Genomic DNA, 6,639 nt, shown 5'->3' with positions numbered 1-6,639 from the left:
CAAAAAAAAAAATGCGCTAAAAAAGAAAAAAAAAGACAGAAAAACACCGCGCTGAAAAAAAAGACAGAAAAACACCGCGCAAAAAAAAAGAGAAAAACACCGCGCTAAAAAAGAAAAAAAAAGAAGACAGAAAAACACCGCGCTAAAAAAAAGACAGAAAAGTACCGCGCTAAAAAAGAAAAATAAGAAGACAGAAAAACGCCGCGTTAAAAATAGACAGAAAAACACCGCGCTAAAAAAAAAGACAGAAAAACACCGCGCTAAAAGAGAAAAAAAAGAAAAGACAGAAAAACACCACGCTAAAAAAAGAAAAAAAAAGGAAAGAGAAAAACACCGCGCTAAAAAAGTAAAAAAAGAAAACAGACATAAAACACTGCGCAAAAAAAAAGGGGCATCACATGATGAAAAATTGATGTAGACATTAACCTGGAAATCTGTGAAAAATGACTTTGGCGATTATTTTATGAGGGTGACGATATTCATACTACTGTACACAATCCTTAAAACTGAATACTTAAGTGCTAGAATGTCTCTGCACTAGCTAAGGGTGCCAGGGTGTCAAACTCACGGCCCACGTCACAAATTTGGCCCCTGGGATGGTCGTGAGTGGCCCGCGATATTCCCTGATTAACCTGCTTCGTTCCTCTTAACTCTTTTTAGGAACAGTGAGTAGCGGGGTTTTTTTCTTCATTATTGTTTCCTTTTTTATGCCCTTGAACTGTCTCCTTTGCTGTAAAAAAAAGGGTCCACAGGTGAAGGAGTGACTGGAGAAGGGAACGCGACAAAGGTTGTGAATCACTGTTTCAAGCAATTTCTTGAGTATTTTCTTTCCTTTACTGCCTACCATTTTCTGTGACTCAGCACGAAGAAAAGAGGAAAGTACAATTCGCTGGTTCCATTGGTATTCAGCCCGTACGGGATTCAGCCCACGGAATTCAGCCCACACGGAATTCAGCCCACACGGGATTCAGCCCACGGAATTCAGCCCACACGGAATTCAGCCCACACGGGATTCAGCCCACGGAATTCAGCCCACACGGTATTCAGCCCACGCGGGATTCAGCCCACGGAATTCAGCCCACGGTATTCAGCCCACGGATTCTGCCCACGGAATTCAGCCCACACGGAATTAAGCCCACAGTTCAGCCACGGAATTCAGCCCACGGGATTCAGCCACGCGAATTCAGCCACACAGGATTCAACCATGGAATTCAGCCCACGCGATTCAGCCCACGGAATTCAGCCCGCGAGTTCAGTCCACAGGATTCAGCCAAGAATTCAGCCCACACGGATTCAGCCCACTGAATTCAGCCACACAGGATTCAGCCCGCTGAATTCAGCCCACACGGATTCAGCCCACTGAATTCAGCCCACAGGATTCAGCCCACTGAATTCAGCCCACACGGGATCAGCCCACTGAATTCAGCCACAGGATTCAGCCCAGGGATTCAGCCCACGGGATTCAGGCCACGGGATTCAGCCCACGGGATTCAGCCACGGGACTTAACTCACGGGCCCACACTGTTGAGTTGAATAGGGGTTTAATTGACATGGAACCATAGAAATATGACCATTTCTACTGAACGGATTTTAGAAAAGAAAAGTAAATAACTTAAAAAAGCAATATTCTTTGACTATTCATTATTTTACAGTAGTTAGTGCTCTATTCATGAACCAGCTTGCACCAGGAGGTTGAGCACCATAGCATATATATATATATATATATATATATATATATATATATATATATATATATATATATATATATATATATATATATATATATATATATATATATATATATATATATATATATATATATATATATATATATATATATATATATATATATATATATATATATATATATGCTATGGTATATATGATTGCTCAGCCTCACTCGTGGTGCAAGCTGGGTTCGGCTGGCTGTGAATCCCGTGGGCTGAATTCAGTGGGCTGAATCCCGTGTGGGCTGAATCCCGTGTGGGCTGAATTCCACGTCCACCGAAATTTTTATCTTTTCCTCCTCCTCCTCCTCCTTCCTCTTCCCCTTTTTCCATCCTCTCTCTCTCTCTCTCTCTCTCTCTCTCTCTCTCTCTCTCTCTCTCTCTCTCTCTCTCTCTCTCTCTCTCTCTCTCTCTCTCCCCCCGGGTTATAATGTAAAGCTAAAGTTAGGAAGCATGAGAGTGGAGTCGAGGGGTGAGTGAAGGGATGCGGCTCCTGGTGTATGCTCCCCGCCAGCCCTTCTCCTCCTCCTCCTCCTCCGTCGTATCCCTTACAACTGTTTCCCAAGACAACCGAAGAGATTAACCGGGTTTCCGTGGGTAATTCTTCCGCTCAAGGTGCAGTGGTCGTGTAAAATTATCACTAGTCTTGTTCTGTATCTGTCTGTATCTCCGTGGCTTTGTCCTCTTGAACGCTCCCTTTACGACTGTTTCCCAAGGCCACAGAGAAGATTAACCGGGTTTTCGTGGGTAGTTTTCCCGTTCAAGGTCCAGAAGTCGCCTAAAACTATCACTAGCGTCACCAAACAGTCCATGAAAGCCCCGGCACCTTCTACGAGAGGCTTTTCAAACATGGGAACTGAAGTGCCAATACGTTTAGGAACACGTGCCCGGCAGCCCTGGTAATAGGGTACGGCCATCAGCCTGTCTTAGCAGCAAGGAGACTCCCCCTGCCTTGCTAGTGCCGCCGATACGTCAAGGAGCATCAAAAACAACAGTGTGCGATATGGGTCTTCAATTTATGAATAGCCACGCGCGTCTTTCAAAGCGTTCCCACGGACCCTCGCGCGTTCCCAGGTTTTAATTAAAGTCCATTCGCCGCCTTGCTCGCCGCATTCCTCACATTCCCAGTGAACACACACGTCGCCCGTCCCGCCGCCCCGGAGTGCACGCACACCGACCGACACACGCGCCACGCGACCTTGAGAGGCTCCACACGTGCCCTTCTACCACGCAGAACCCCGATAGAAAACGGGAGGGTAGACTCTGGAATAAATGGTGTCTGTGTGTGTGTGTGTGTGTGTGTGTGTGTGTGTGTGTGTGTGTGTGTGTGTGTTTTCTTACCTAATTGTATTTTAACAGTATTGAGTCAAGCTCGTTTTGTCCCGTCTTTTGACATCAATTCATCATTCTTTTCTTTAACACTATGAATATTTTTGACACACACAACGTCTTCCGGTAGCGCGTTCGATCTATCTATCGCTCTATCAGCGAAACTACTTTTTAACATCTTTCTTTAGCCTTTTCTTGTATAGCTTTTTGCTGTGTCCTCTTAAGGATGATTGACTAGGTATTATGTATTCATTTACATTCATTTTCTCTATTCCTTCAACACATTTAACACATGATCATGTCTTTCTCTTCTTTCCGTGAGGGTAAGCAGTTGTAGTTTCTTAAGTCTTTCTTCATAGCTGAGATCTCTTAGATTTAGTACCCACCTCGTTGCTGCTCTTTGTACTTCTCTATTTTTTCTATGTTTTTTTCAAATGGGGGTTCCATACCACTGCTGCATACTCAAGCGTACGACGTATGAATGATGTAATTATTTTCTTTACCATTTCCTCATCAGTATAAGTAAACGCCACTCTCATATTTGCTAGTAAATTATGCATATTCCTTACTGTATCCTGTATATGTTCTGGTGACAGTCTGTTATTTATAACTACTCCCAGATCTTTTTTTTCTTTTCAGACTCTTGTAATCTGTCATTTCGTAATTTATATTCCCAGTATGGTCTCATTCCACTCTTACCAAACTTTATTACATGACATTTTTTTGCATTAAACTCCATCTGCCACTTTTGGCTCCATTCATATAGCTTTGTCAGATCGTTTTGAAGCTCCAAACATGAATTTTCCGTTATGATTCTTCTCTGTATTTTCACGTCGTCGGCAAACATGTTCATATAGCTCTCATTTCCTATATTGTCATTTATGTCATTTATATACACCAGGAACATAATAGGTGCCAACACTGAGCCCTGAGGTACACCGCTTGTTACTTCTTTCCAGGATGAGTATTTTTCTCTTAATATTGTTCTCATTTCTCTACCCTTAAGGAAGTCTTTCATCCAGTTTAATATATTTTCCTGTACTCCACCTTTATATTCAAGCTTCCATATTAGTCTTTCGTGGGGAACTCTTTCAAATGTCTCTTTGAAATCTAAATATATACTGTCTACCCATCCATCTCTTTCCTGCATTGTTTCCGCCACTCTGTCATACTAACTTAAGATTTGTTACACATGATTTCCCTTTTCGAAAACAAAATTGACCATCTGTCAGCATGTTATACTTCTCTAAGTGATTAACTCATTTCTTTCTTATCAGTTTTTCATTTACCTTGCAGACAACACTCGTCAGCGATACTGGTCTGTAATTCAATGGACAATGTCTATTGCCTCTTTTTATAGAGTGGTACTATGTTAGCCTTTTTCCATATATCTGGCAGTTTTCCTTGTTCTATTGAGCTCTGAAATATTATTTGCATAGGTTCACATAATTCCTTAGCACACTCAGTTAATATCCAGTTGGATATTTCATCAGGTCCACTTGCCTTTTGCTTATTCAAGTCCTTCATTTCTTCTACTATTTCTTTTTTCCCAAAGTTTATGTATTCTACATTATGTGCCATTTTTTGTTCATTTGCTGCTTCAAAGGGTCTCTCTTTAAAAACTGCTGGAAAGTTGTTATTTAATATTACATATATTTCTTCATCCTTGACAAAATTTTTGCCCTGTTCTGTTATGCTTTGTATCTTTTCCTTAACTTTACTTTTTCCTTTTATATAACTGTAAAATAGTTTTGGTTGTTCTTTACTTTTTACGATAATGTCTTTTTCAAAGTTCTCTGGGCTTCCTTCCTAATTCTAGTATGGTCATTTCTTCTGTAAGCCTGCTCGCTACTGTGCCTTCTGTATCTGTCCCATAACAAGTCTCTCTTCTCTTTAGCTTTTTCACATTCATTGTTAAACCAATCGTGAACTTTCTTCTTTTTTTCCTTTTGTAGCGATATGAACTTTGACACTCCTGCCTTGTAGCGTTCACTGAGTACTGACTGTTTACATCCTTTCCAACCAGTTCTTCCTTCCAATCTATATCACTGAAGAATTCCCTTAGTTCTGCATAATTACCTCTTTTGTAATTTAGCATGTTTTTGTAACTCTCTTCCTCATTCATTACATCATAAGCAACCGAAAAGCTATACTCTAGCAGTATATGATCACTCATCCCAACTGGAGGACTATAACTTATGTTATCCACATCATCCTTTTGTCTTATGAATACTAAATCTAATATAGATGGTTCATCTAGTCCCCTCTTTCCAGTAAAGTACTGAATATGCTGATGCAGAAAGAAGTCTTGCATGATTTCCAAAACATTTTTATCCCACAAATTGCTATTACTCTTAACTTCCATATTTTCCCAGTCAATGTTGCTGTTAAAATCTCCATTTATGAATATCCTTTTGCTTTTATCTTCTGCATTTTGTAACAGCCTTCTAATGGCTTGAGTTGTATCCTTTATCATTTTCTTGCATTCATCTTTATCCCATGTTCTGGTTGGAGGAGGCATGAAGATGTTGCCTTTAATAACATCTCCTTCTTCCGTTTTTATTTCAACTGCTAGTATTTCAACCTCATCTGGAGTATCAATGTGAATCTGTCTTACTTGCAATTTGTCACTTGTTATAATAATTTCTCCTCCCCCTTGTTTGGTTACGCTATCCTTTCTCCATATGTTGTAATTTTCAAAACCCAACGTATCGTTTGTTATCCTGCTACTCAATTTTTTTTAGTAAGGCAGACTACTTGTGGTTTCCTATCACGTATTATATCACTCATTTCCCTTAATTTAGAAATCAACCGATCTACATTTGAATACAATATTTTCAGTGTTGTTTATACAGCGTTTTTCTTTTTTCTTCCATGCCAATTTTTTGTCTCTTTACTTTCTATAGTAAACTATGTATGTCATATCCAAATGTTTAGTACTAGGGTGAAGAGTGTATTGGTTTTACGACATACTGACCTGTACTCTAAAATGTAGTCGTGTGTGTGAACGTGTTGTCGGCCGTGAGGGGTGGCTGAACACACTCCGGTGCTGGAACAGCTCGTCCGGTAATTAATAAGGAAGGTCACCTCTGCTATTACCAATAAAATCAAAATTTAAAATATTAGCAGATGAAACGTGTGTGTGTGTGTGTGTGTGTGTGTGTGTGTGTGTGTGTGTGTGTGTGTGTGTGTGTGTGTGTGTGTGTGTCCTTTCCTCTGTCACATCTCGTTTCCTATCCAATCTTCTCCTTCTGTCCTTCATCCTAGCTTTATTACATACCTTCTCTATCTCCTTGTGTGTGTGTGTGTGTGTGTGTGTGTGTGTGTGAGAGAGAGAGAGAGAGAGAGAGAGAGAGAGAGAGAGAGAGAGAGAGAGAGAGAGAGAGAGACTAGACTTACAGTAATTGCTCCTATCTGTCAGTAATAATCTTGCTAGTTAAAGCTAGTTAAAGGGTTAAAGGGAAACCGATGTAACACATTGGCGCGCAGAAGTTATTTCAATAATAGAGTCGTCGATCACTGGAATAGACTCCCACCGTCAGTAGTTAGCGCACGGAGTTTTAATAGCTTCAAGTCTTCATTG

Source organism: Eriocheir sinensis, chromosome 13, assembly GCF_024679095.1.
Source record: "Eriocheir sinensis breed Jianghai 21 chromosome 13, ASM2467909v1, whole genome shotgun sequence".
Taxonomy (NCBI): domain Eukaryota; kingdom Metazoa; phylum Arthropoda; class Malacostraca; order Decapoda; family Varunidae; genus Eriocheir; species Eriocheir sinensis.
The sequence above is the reverse complement of the archived record's forward strand: the minus strand, read 5'-3'. Positions refer to the sequence as shown.